Source organism: Patagioenas fasciata, chromosome 1 (genome assembly GCF_037038585.1).
Source record: "Patagioenas fasciata isolate bPatFas1 chromosome 1, bPatFas1.hap1, whole genome shotgun sequence".
Taxonomy (NCBI): Eukaryota; Metazoa; Chordata; class Aves; order Columbiformes; family Columbidae; genus Patagioenas; species Patagioenas fasciata.
Genome location: NC_092520.1, coordinates 136,283,209 through 136,296,970, shown reverse-complemented (window position 1 = coordinate 136,296,970; position 13,762 = coordinate 136,283,209). Strand labels below are relative to the sequence as shown.

At 35.4% G+C, this 13,762-nt stretch overlaps 1 protein-coding gene across 19 annotated transcripts in view; it reads right to left on the bottom strand.

Annotated features, from left to right (window-relative positions):
- Positions 1–13,762, bottom strand: part of PLEKHA5 (pleckstrin homology domain containing A5) — a 174,246-nt gene that overhangs the window by 110,688 nt on the left and 49,796 nt on the right. The window contains exon 1 of one of the 19 annotated variants that reach the window (XM_071815595.1): positions 4,873–4,932. The exons of the other annotated variants lie outside the window; for them this stretch is intronic. The gene's annotated coding sequence lies outside the window, so the exon portion shown is untranslated. Of the gene's footprint in view, positions 1–4,872; positions 4,933–13,762 lie in introns of those variants that run through there. 19 annotated transcript variants of the gene reach the window in all.

Here is a 13,762-nt window from a genome sequence, read left to right as displayed (position 1 = left end):
TGTTTTGTACTGCTTCTCCAAACAGTGAAGAACAAAGGAAAAGTCTATTTTAGATTTCCCAGGTAAGACAAAGTGTCTTATATCAGACAAATTTCTGTTTAGTAAAATTGTTCAAAATTATACTGATCTCCTGTGTTTTAATGGCAGTTTCCACATTTCTTGATTCTCAGAACATTCTTCCCTCAAAAATCTCCAGCAAATTCTGAATACATCTTGTAAAATAAAATTGGCACAACTTAAAATAGTGCAATACAGACATTTTAAGTTATTCAAAAAAAAAAAACCAGAACAGTAATCACCGGTCATACTTAATAGGGCCTTAAAAAAAAATAAAAGGAGACCTCTGTAAAGAGACTTCATAGCAAATATTGTTCCACCAAAACCCTGAAGGTCGTTCCACTAGGAGTGTTACTTAGTTTTGTCACCAAACACCATGTTTTTATTGATTAAAATGTCTTTATTTAATTGCCCATATGCTAACTTCCATGTAAATGACAGATTATCTACCAACATGGTTCTCTTATGATGCTTATGTAATTCCCTGGAAAAAACTTGCACACATTATTATATTCAAAATCGAAAGATGTAAAGGGAGCATTTAAAATATAAATGCAGACAGATTTGTGAATAAACTTCAAATACTGATTAATAATTCTACAGGGAACTAGAGAACATGGAAATCTTTTGGTGTTTGAGATTTTTGGACAAGAATGTATCACAAGATATGAATTGTATATGAGCTTCTTCAAATGGCCTGAAGTACATAAAAATTAACTTTTCATTCTTTTTTCTTGATGGCCGTGCTTTGTAAGAGCATCAATTTGTGACTAGTTGAGAAACAAATAAGTCAGTGTATGGCAGACATTTCCATTAAGTTCAGATCAGTTTTAACAGCACACAATCCGCCAAAATTCACATGACTATCTAATACTCCTTATAAATTTCAATGTACTGAAAAAGTAGACAATTCTCAGCTCATTCAGCTAGGGCTTAGCCAATCCTTAGCATTTCCACTCTCTTGGTACAAACAAGCTAAAGATTTTTTAAAAATACAACAATCTAAAACATTTTAAGTTTACACTTTAATAAACCTGTTCCTCAACTTATACTACATATATATAGAAGGAACTAGTAACTAGTAACTGTTTCTTTTTTTTTTCCCATAAAGTTTCAGACTCAATGCTGACATTACAGCCAATTATTTTAAATGAGTACTGGTGTGCAGTTCCTTTTTCATTTGGAAAAGTAAATTTAGATCATGCTTTTGAAACAGCTCCACTCCTTCCTCCACTCTATAAAAAAAGAAACCGAAAAATGGCATTATTCTCTTGAAAGTATCAGACTGTAGCATACTGTCTAAAATGGGTCAAGATTTGATGCAGAATGCTGACGGGTTTTTAGACAGAACCTTCAGTCTAAAATTGTCACAGGCTCTCCATCTGCCACATGAACTTAGTATATGCAGTTGTCAGTAGTAGTAAAATCTTTCATTTAGAAGACAAGGCGGACGGAAAAAGACTGAGCCTTCTCTGTCCAAAAGATTTTGATCATTCAAAAAACAGCTGGCAGGTAGCCTAAGTGATATATATATATATTTATACACATACACAAGAGGTTCCCCTTCACCCCACATCCCTAACTTCCACATCCTTTTCTGATTTTTTTTCCTTAGTTCTGTCCAAACATTCATATTTAAAAATTTTAAGCAGCACAAAGTTTATTTAAACATTATTTCAGCAGTGGTGCTTCCTCAAAATGACTTGTCACTACCACATTCTTACGGGTATGCTGGTTTCAGAGTGAAAAAGCACCAAACAAGTCAGTAACTTTATATTCATGTGAAAAACAGAACAAATTTTTTCATCATCTTAAAAAAAATAACCGAACAAGGTGAATTACATGTCTTACATTGCTTGTCACATGAATGGGCACCTCAAAGATCCTTCCAGAAACTTACAGTATCTGAAAATCTGAAAAAAAAATCTACATAGCAAAGGCATAATAACTTAAACCTTACAGTCTGGTATTTTATTGCAAGTTACAATATATTGACCCACAACAAAATAAAATGAAATAAAATCCTACTGATGTCTGGCAGCTGTAAAATGACAGAATTATAACATTATTTCAAATTGAATAAAATTATCCTTTTTCATTTTAGTTCTCAATTCAGTGCAATTTCAGCACATTTTGAATAAGCTTGTACAAGCAGCAGCCCTTACAGGCATTTGCGCTCCCTTTCTGTATATTCTGTGTGTATTTATGTATACACATGCACACACAGATATATAAAGATATTAACAAAACTAACACAGAGTAAAATTACAGCAAAAAAAAGGCAATCTTTGGGTGTCAGGTTCTCCAAGATCTCAAATTCACCTATTTAAGCACAATCACCATTAAGAACATAAACATAAGGCAATTTTTTCTGCACACTACCCATGACTAAAAGGGTACTTATATGCTAAATAAAATGGCTATAGACAAGAGTAGCACTGCAGAGTAGGCAGTATCTTGCCTGTAAAACTTCAGTTAAGCTTTATAATATAATAATTGCCCTTTTTGGAAAACTAACTAAAGTCAGCACTTACTTCAAAGGAAGAACTAACATTATTCTCAAAAGTAAAATAGACAAGATCAAGGTTACAAAAATAACTTAACTTGAGGTATTTAACACTTGCAAATTTCTGCTTTCCTTGAGGCTAACAACTGCTCTCTTACAAAACCTGTAAAATACAGCTTTTTATAATATTAGTTATTTCAAAGGTATATCTCCGTAGAATCATACTAAGTTCAAACTTCTTCAGCAATCCAAACCAGAAAACTCACATTTTTGCATGCTCACAATGATAAAGGAACATTGCCAAAACAGCTAAATGCTATTTTCTTTGCACGTCTTTACCTTCTATAACTCTCTTCCTCTTCCTGTTGCCTGGTCTGTAGCCAGTAGCGCAAGTCTTCACCTTCCTCTCCTTTTTCTTCCCTCCCTAAAAGGTCTTAAGTTTTCTACATTTGCTGTTCATATGGAAACTGTCCTATGGCGAATCTGTACGGTTTCATAGCATTTCCCAGATCTCTGAGATACAAAGTTCCTGGTACCTGAATGCATCACCATTATGAAACAACACGTTCTAGTTATAAGAGCAAAAACTTAGTATCAGATATAAAGTGCTTTGAAGATAACAAGTCAGTAGAGTAATATATTTTGCGCAACACAGGTTTGCAGTTACCCCTTGCTGTCTCTCTCTCATCATTTGTCAGAGTCACACGCTAGAATCCTGTTTTGGCAGCCAAAGTGCAGGTTTTCTGATGGGTTATGACAGCTCTTTGCCACAGCAAGGCCTCAATTAAATGCATTATCCTCAGGCTTTAACACAAATCTTAACTATTACACCCATTTAGACCATTCCCCCCAAGAACACTGCATCAGGGTGACACGTGAACTAATGTTCAAGTGCTCAATTCCACACACTCCACTCCCTGTCTGTCCTGTCTCCCTTCTAACTGGGACTGTCAAGGCAATGATAAAGCTTAGGGGTTTATTGATTTTACTCCTATGAATCAGGTCAATTGGAATCATAACAGGGGTTATGTTTAGCAAGAATCCTTTTTGTCAGGCTCAGTGAATTCACTGACAAGCAGTTTTTCCCACTGCAGTTGAAATCTGTTATCCAGAAGACTATTTAAAGCATATATGTACAATCACAACAGGATAAAAAGGAACTGCTTATAAAAATAAACAGCCCTGCCAACCCAAAAAATATGTGTCATTGTATTATAATTAAGACCTCCAACCTCAATCCAGTGATGAATTGTATTTTCAGAAGTAACGCTAGTATGTCACAACTAAAACCTTAAAAAACACATGAAGTTCAGTCATGTTATTAAATCATCTTTATTCACTGGGAGATACGTGCAATTAGAAACCAACTTTTTTTTAGGGGGGAAGGGGTAGTGGTGTCAAGAGTTCATCAATTCACTCACTGCTTCTGACAATTCATTTAGATGTTTTAAAAACACATTGTCAGCTGACGTTTTGCAACAAGTTACATGCATTGCATAAAGAATTTAAAAGTCATAGTTTGCAGATAGTCTTAGAGCAAAACAAGATTTTAAATCAAGAGCAAGAACTAAGCCTTGATAATTGACTCATAAATCCTGACTTCCCATAGTTAATTAAAAGTTAATTAAAAGTTAATTTAAAGTTAATTAAATGTTAGGCTGTATCAAATATTCACTTGACCACATATTTGTTCAGAAATTCCTATTATATCCTACCAAAGTGCAAAATCTCAGTCATAAAAAAGAACTAGGAGATGCCTTTTTCTATTTCTTAGCTGGTTAAAGAAGGAAATACAGGCATATCTATCAGCAAAACTAACAAAGTTAACTTACCCTGTTTAGCAGTTTGTGTTGAAATCAAGTACTGTAAATATCCTTCAGCACTGTCTTAAATAAATTTCTCTTTTGCAAGACTACTCCAATTCTCTCTAAAATATAATGTACCAAAAAAAAAAAAAATCAAGGTTTGAAACCAATTTACTACAAAGAAAATGAAAAATGACGGAGAAGTGATGGCTGAAGAACCGTTGCTATATTCAGAAAAGTTAGCTAATTTGAAGTCAGAAGAAAAAAGCTATATGCCCATTTTTTGGACTTCTGAGTGGAACAGCCTAGCATTCCTGGTAAAAGAGCAATTGTTCTCCAGTAAAGAAATTAATACATGTATACCTGAATTGTTCTACTGAAGTGAGTTACAGAAGAGACATTTCAAATAGGTACCATTATTAGAGAATAAAGACAAGTATGAAGCTGAGTTTTATCTGAGATATCTAAAGGCACTAGAAAGGAAAGAGATGAATATCCACTCACCAAAAACCACTGGTGACCTAACAGCAAGGTTTGTCTCACATCCAAAGTTTCTAGTTCCAAAAGAAATCATGAGTGAACTGATAGAAAGATGACAAAAGCACATGCTGTGCTCTCCTCTACTTCGGTTGAATGACAGCTCTACTAACAAGGAACCGAGACACACACTGCAAAAATCTCAGAGTGAGTACTTGATATGAGCATGCTCGGTATCTAATTTAAAATGGCCTGATGCTTCATCTCAGCATGAGATGGCCTACTTCCAAGCAATTTCAGAACTTTAAGTCAAACCTAAGATCATTAATTGGAATATGCAAAACTCAGCCACCAAGCAGTATTGATTTTCTTTTTTTTTTTTAAATCTGCACTGATGCACAGATAATTATTGGCACTACTTCCCTGCAAAGCATCCTAAGGCTTAAACACTATCATCATGTTTAATTCCATGTAATTACATGATGCCACTGTAATAGACTGAAAACCTTTTCAGGATAGCATATGATTTGAACACTGAGCAGCACAATTCAGATATCAGACAAAGACAACAAATCTGTTCAACATTCTCCAAATCAATTCAAGTATTATCGTACCTGGTGATTACTGGGCAGCTTTTTTTTTTTTTTTTAGGGTGGGGGAGTCAAGAAGGAAGGCTAGAGAACTGTCTAACAAGTGATTTATGTTCCAAAGCAGTTTATCTCCACTTAAAAATCTCTTTGTACACAGAGAATCCATTTAGCTGCTTAATGAAAATTTATTTTTATATCAAAAGACAGATTATTCATTCACATGTAAAAATCTTATGTCAAAAAAAGAGATAGTCAAACCTTTTCACTTTAGAGATTAACATCTTTTAATTCACCCACAAATGGGCACAAGTAGTGCAGAGGTCGTCTATGTTTTGTTTTCCTCTGTCTCCCAGGCCTCTTTCCATATTTATCGTACATTCATTTTTTCAAATGAATACACGCCGTTTTTCCACTCCTCTGGGAAGACAAAAACTATGCCCCAGGCACTTTTGTGGGTTTTTTTTAAATGCTTTCCTGCTTATTATTCAAGCTGAAAGCAAAGCCAGGCAGGCTACTTTACAAAGTGCTGTATTTTGAAAGATGCTATTAATATTTAAAAATGAAGACAGCCCAATTCCTGGTCTCTACCACAGCTGGTCATAGGAATACTTAACTGAATTCAGAATGAACTCTACTACTTGGAATGCATGTATCAAATCCTTTACTTTTAGGATGGTGGATAAAAGTTAATATGCTAGGTAGAGAGGCAAGACATTATTCTTAAATTTCACTAGTGTCTAAAACTAGCTTTAAAATGAGGTTTTCATATAATTGCAAAAATACTTTTATTTAAGTATGAGAATCTTCAGCCTCAGCCATAGTGATCTGAAGTCTAAGAGACACACACTGCACTCCTATGCTTGGAAAATCCTCTTGGCAGGAACACAACATATTTACTAAGGTAATTATTTTCATATTAATCCTTGCCATTTGCCTTTGAACTTGCATAACACGACAGGAAGCACTTTTACTTCAGAAATTCCTTCCAGGCATAAACCTAAAGTTAAGATGCGTAACAGAGCTATGGGCACAGTTCAGTGAACAAACTGAAACATCCCATTCATATTTCAGAGATAATATTACATCACTATGAAAAGATTATTTATAATCACAGAACACTAACTACATTCATTAGAGTTTTAACCACATAATACCTTGGTAGTTAGTTTTCTTACACCAATACATAGAAAAAACAATGCTCACTGCAAGGTCTGTTGAGGTTGCAAAATTCAAATTAATTCTACAGTCTACCACCAGGCTGCTTCTTTATAAGAATTTCAGGATTTCCTTGCCAGCTAATGAACTGTTTAAAGAAAAAGGAGTTATGTATTAAATCATCTTTCATATTTTTATTTAAGCTTATCTTCTCTCATCACCTATCTTTTCATCATTTGCTTGGATATTGCTCTCCGAACTTCCACAAAGATTCAGACTGGTGAAACACAACGTATTTTAAAAACGCAAGATGTCATTAATGTAAAAGTTGCCTACTGAGTGAGAAATGTTTGATCCATTTTCATTCTAAAAAAATAAGAAATGCCATTGAAGAACGATTAATTGTACCATTCTGTATCTACCAAGTTTCTAGTTGCCACAAGAAGGGGGAAAAGATGGTGCTAATAAAATCCATTAAAATCGAAGTAAACACTTCTCTTCTTTCAGGTTTATTTGCCTTGGTTCCCAAAATCCCATCACGCAGGGGACAAACTATGAGAACTTTCCTTGAGCTACACAACAATTTACAAGTTAAATTTTTGTGGATAAGTTCTGCCCAAAAAGATAAATTTTCTTCAGAAAAAACCCTCTGCATTTCTTGGATATCTGCCCAACTTCTTAGAGGAGCTTTTCTTCCTCCTTTTCATGAATCTGCATTTTATTCTCTTAGTGACCTACAAAATGTAACTACAATAATCAAATGCAAAATAGGATGAATAGCATATGAAACCAAAATGTTTTGATACCACAACTAATGCGAAATGTTACTTGCGAAGAAGCATCACTGAATTTGTAAGGCTTCCTTTACAATGACATAAATTTGAGTTTCAAGATCTGCACTGTTGATAAGTTTCATAGTATGTGAGCATAAATTTGCCAATTTGCACTCTAATAAGCATCTTTTGAAAGAAAAAAAAAATAATACATAAGTATGAAAATACACACTATACATAGTACTTTCAGAAAATAATTATTCTTCTGAACCTGAAAAAGCTGGTATTAGATTAAAATGAAACTTCAGACTTGGAAGCGGAAACATTTTTCTGAAGTTTCTGCGCTGATACCCAAAGTGAAGCTTTGTTATCACTCAGCACACTGAAACTATGCCAGACTTCTACATGTTGCTATAAAGACTGAGTTCAATGAGCCCTAGGACAGTATTACAGGAATAAGATTCATTTCAGTAAACTCAGCACAGTTAGAAGACACAATAGAAAACATTTAATGACTGAAGTGGTGGTGTGTTTTGGGGTTTTTTTTAATGTATTTATCAAGGAATCAAGTAGTGAATACTTAAGACATCTTTGCTCCTTTGTAACAGCTTCTTAGAACAGTTTACACACAAATACCTTTGATCACCTGTTCTGATGGCAGAACAGCTCATTTTAATAAGATCAGTGCTTTGCATTGTTTAGGTTCATTTTAAGTCTCACTATCAAACTCACCACTATTTCAGAATGAAACACGATTCACTGTTAAGCTTATAACTAGGCTTTATACGGATTTCATTAAAAGCTTTGACTTATGCAACTGATGTTTTTAACTAAACATGATAAATTCTTCAGTAAATTATATACAGCTGCATTTCACAAGACTTTCTGGCATCCTAAAAACAATGCCACAATCATGTCTCTTATACCCAAGCTCTTTCAGGTCTCTTCTTGGTTTTGGCATGATCACATAAGCAGCTTTCCTAGATCTGGTCTACTGTAAGTAATACCTCAAAATGCCTCTCAAACACTACACCACAGATATCTTGAATTTCTTCCTTGTCTATAAAGTTTCAGTCTCCAGAAGTGTGTAGCAATTTAAAGTCTGTTTGCCATTACATTTTTACATCTTAGTTACCAGCTGATCAAGTCAAGTGGAGAGAATATTTTTCAAACAAAACCAAGAAAAAGTGTGTTTCTGGTTCTAGACAACCACAAAACTACAGATGCAAAGTTCTAAAGATTAGTGATTTTTCTCTTATTAACATAACACAATTTATATTCTTGTTTCTATTCATAGTTTTGCCTGTGCTACATATTTCCAGTGTGCCTGTTATGCGATATTTAGGTCTTCCTATACTAATAAGTATTTTTCTCTGTTGTTGCTTTGTTTGTTTGGGGGGGGGGGGGGTGGGTGTTGTTTTTTTTTTGTTGGTTGGTTTGGTTTTCTTTTGTGATTATTCTTGCATCTCATTTGAAAATATTATATCAGTTTACAGCTTTCCATTTCACGCGTTATTTTTGCTTTCTTCAACTTTCTTATTTTATTTTTTCCCCTGTTGTTAATATACCTCCCAATGCTTTCAATACTGAAAACAAATCAAATAGATGTTGAATATTACTCATGAATTGCTACTTAGAACAATCATGAATAAAAAATAGTGGAGATAAAGGAATACGCAAATTTTCTGAACTTTTATTAATGCTCATATCATATGACTAAAGGCATCAGGAACTCATTAATACCAATATCAGGAGTAGGACATAAAAACACCATAGAAAGACAGTGTTTATTATCTATCATGTTTGTTTTACTTCTGTCACTATCTATGTTTTCCCAATTTATCTGAGTAGTTAACTCCAGGCATTCAGAGAAGCAGCAAGTCTCTTACTCCACCCAAGTTTAGCACTCTCAGTGCATCTGCACTAAATCTAAAAAGAACAGATAAACCAACTATTTTGCGGGTCTCGCACGACCACCAAAAGGGCATTACCATTACTGACTCAAAGAACCTTCTCCAAACTATGTCCTCCTCATCTCATCTGTTCATTTGAAGGCTTCATGATGGAGGACTTGACAATTACATGACATGGCATGAAAAGGCAATTGAGGCATCAAAGCATACACAAAACACACTTACTACATCAGCTGAGACCTGTATTATATTCCTTATTAAGTTATTGCAAGCCCCTGGTAAGTTTGACTTTTTTTTATATTCTTTCATGCTTCATACGCCTACAATTGGATTGCACAACTGTGAGTTTGTGCGTTACCATGCATACTGTCATTTCATTCCTAAATAGAGATATACTAAATGTTACAGATACAATAGTTTGTCCCTGTGCTCTTGAACAAGTATAATGGAAAAATAAGATTTCTACCTGCTGTTCACAGCTTATAAAAGCAGACTGCATGTTGGTCTTTAATATGTGACTATAGATGATTCATATGGAAAAACACATCAGACAATGGGCAGAACATATAAAACTGTCACTGCTATCCAGATTGTTAGTGTTGTTTTCCAAGTTTACATATATATATTTATATTAAAGGGTGTCTGAGACTAAGACCAGGTCTGAACCACCCACTTTTCATAGATACAAGCTACATATGTGCCTATCCGGATGACGAGCTCTAGCTACGTGAAGACAGACGACCCACTACCTACCCTTGGAGTAGACAGAACTCCCACTCACCCATTATTCTCTTCACAAATTTGCTTTTATTTTCGAAACAGCCATTAGCTTTAGAAACACATTCCAGATGGGCAAGAGAACAACAGCATGACAAACAAGTGTGCTTGGTAAGGTAAATTCTTGAGTGTTTCTAAAATTCAACCCATTAGGGCTATTCCTCTTTATGTTTATTCCCAGAATTGCCATTAAAAAAAATAGTAAGTGGTTACATATATGAATATCTTCTGCTCAAACCCAACAATTACACAAATCCAAACTGAATACTTATTCTTAATGTCCAATGCAATTGCTCTTTCTGCATTTTTTTTTTTGACGTAAAAATTGCACAAGCCCAAGAATTTTTTTTAGGCCAACATCACTACTGACCTGGTTGGCTGGGAACACTTCCTTCAGTTCCATTCAGCATCAACAAATGCAGCATAAAATATTTTTCCGTTGTGGATGCGACACAGAAGACAAGTGAAATAAGTCATCAAATACAAGTTTCTGTGTAACAACATTGAAGCTTAGCAGCCCTTTTGTGCCACAAGACCTATAGTCATTTTCAAATCCTTATTCAGTAACTGTCATATAGCATGAATCCCTTTTATTAACTGATAAAGCCAGAGATAAAATTGCTGAGATCTCACATGGAAAATATCTGAATTTTCCTCTCAAGCCAGCCAAAGCTCTTTGCAAATCTCTTAAACTCATTCTGAATTGCAGCTGCACATGGGCCCATTAAGCTTCTTCTTTGTATTAACAGAAGTAGTTCTAAAGTAAAAATATCCTTTTTAGAGTTACTACACTTGATATTTATAAAACAAATACAATCATTTCATGAACTTGAAATTAACTATTTAGAAATACATGTTACTCGGACAACCTGCCGACTGTGTACCTGATACAGAATTACAGACGTGAGCACTGGCTGAGCCAATCTGAACAAGCACTAAGATCCCTGTCTCATCTCCAAAGTCTCTTGATATGCAAAAATTAAGTTGATGAAATACCTCCCATGAAAGAGGAAAAACTCTTCTGCACTGCAGAAAATGTAATTTATTGCAAAGAAAGCGTGTATCACATATTTCAAAATTATTTAAAGCAAAAGGCAGATCAGCATCACTAAATACCAAGGTACAAGAAGTTTACTGAAAGATTCTGAAAGTATTCAGATGGGAAAAAGAACACTAGCTTCAGTGAAAACTCACGAACAGTCAAGTCAAAAATAAATACACTTAGGCTCTGAGGAATCGCAAATCTGTAGGGGGTCAAAAGGGGAGAGACAGATCCTTTATTCCAGACCCAATATAGCTCCTCTTTCAAACTTCCAAACTAAGAAGCCTTTCAGCCATAAAAGAAATTTAAAGAGAAAAGAAATCAAGAGGGCTGATAGGAGGTAAGGTCACTGCAGAAAGCTCAGCTACATTATTTTTCTGTATTTGTTTTTCACAATTGGGAAAGCCTTCATGGCACCTTTGTTCACCTAATTGACTCAAGGCAGATTGCTCAATGAATTAAAGTATTGGTTAACTAGGGTGAAGCAGCCAGATGGTATTTTGTAACCGCAGAGCTCCTCTATTGTCCAAGGCATCCAAATTTTCTCAGTTCCTTAGAACTGGAAGGTCCCTAACTCGATGTCAAACTTTACAGAGCTTCTAGGGTCAGCTAGAGGACTACAGTCCAGGTAAACCCAATGGTTTATACCAGGTAAAGCAGTAAGAACTATTCTAAATAACTGAATTAACAGGTATGAAATCTGCTACAGCAGGGAAGAGTCGCCACGGATTTTGAAAAGGAAAGCCATACCTCAGAGATCTATCAGACTTATTAGCAGTAAATAAACAAACTAACAACAACAATAAAAAATAACAGGCCTTTCAGCTCACAGAGAACCCAGTTTTCCTAAAAGTGTCCAATAAGGTCACTCATCAAAACTGCTCAAAGAAACTAAGTTGCCAGAGGGTAAGAGGGAAAGTTGTCACTTAGATGGTAACTGGTTCAAAAGAACGAAAGAATCTGAATTAATAAGACCTGCAAGGCCTTAAGCTCACATATGGTCTTCATCCTGATTTCAAAAAGGGAATGAATACAGAAGCATTGCCAGAGAGTATCTCATACCAAGGATGCTATTCAGGATAACAAGGGCCTAATTGAAACATTACAGAGGAACTGTATAAGATTAGGAATGCAAGCAGTAAAACAGCAAGTGATACCAAATAGCAGTAACACAACATGATGCAAATGAAAAAAAAACCACCATATTTTATGTATTAAATAATGGACTCTGAGCTGATCATTTCTACTATGGAACAAAACCTTAGTATTATAACAGATACCTTTTCACAGACCGGTCATTTCAGAGAATTCACAGAAAGTTTTGTGTGTGGATTAATCCTTACACACATACAAAACAAAATCCACAGAAGTTCCAAAAAATGGATCAGTAAACGGTGTTGAACACTTTCCACATGTAAAGAACAAAAACAGATTGACAGGACTCAGACTGGGGATATGATAAAGATCCTTTTATCACTCAAGCTTTTACGGTAAACAATGCACCACTGCACCTACATGAAAAGCAGGACATGCCAAATGAAACTAGATGGCAGCGATTCAAAACTAAGAAGGTGACAGTCCTTCATACATGCAGTTGCAGCACGGAGCTCTGTTCAGCCTTACGAACAACTTGTGGAGAGTTTCTGGGGGTTTAGGAATGAATACACAAAATGCATCACGTGCAGTTAAACACAAAGATACCGCCTCTGCCTCTGGAAGTCACTGAACCATAGGCTGCTGCTGGCTGGGAATTCTTGCGTAGGTTCTCAAAAACCAAAAAAAAATGCTTATCTCCAGCTATCTCAGCTTGTGGCAACTGCTGCAAAAACAGCAAATAAATTCTGTTAGAAACCTCGAAGACAGGACATATCAAACTACTAGAGATAACTTCTCCTATATTTGGTTGCTTTTCTCAGCTATCATAAAGCCCAGTAGGATTGGTATTACAGTATCAGTTTATTACAAATCTAGGTTTGCCATTTGTTGGGTTTTTTCAAACTTACAATTTTCTTCAAACAGTTTTTTTTCTTTTCTGCTGCCTTCCCAACATCCTTTTCAACAAGATAGGGAATGATCCACCAATTTGTAGCATGGAGTTGACTTTCACTTCAAAATACACTAGCTTGCCAGATATGAACATCTTCCTCCAGCAGGCCAGAGCTTACGGAGTATTCCTGTTTCCCTGGATATAGATATAAATGCAGCATGGACTGTGGAAGGGAGAGGAGAGTAATTCTCAAGCCACAGACACTGAAAGATTATTAGACCAGCGAACATGATAATTAAACTCTGAATAATCTGCAACTAATCTGCAGTTGAAATTCATTACACAACACAGGTGTGTAATTATGATTTTCAATCAGATACTTGATATAAGAGTCCTTGTTAGGAGGTTCCCATACATAGATGCCTGTAACTGGGATACTATTTAATATACTTGGACAACAAATTCACAAACTAGTGTGTGGCTGTTCAATTTTATTCTCAACTGAATCACCAGATCCTGTACAGTGCCGGATTAGCCACTAATATCAGAGGCTTTTCGTCCGTACAAGCTGACACGAGTCCAGCAGAGCTGTCCTCACCAAGAACTCCTATGGTCTGATACCAACCACTTAAACCCACCAAAAGCAAATCTAATCAGAGTGACAGTTAAAATAAAACCAG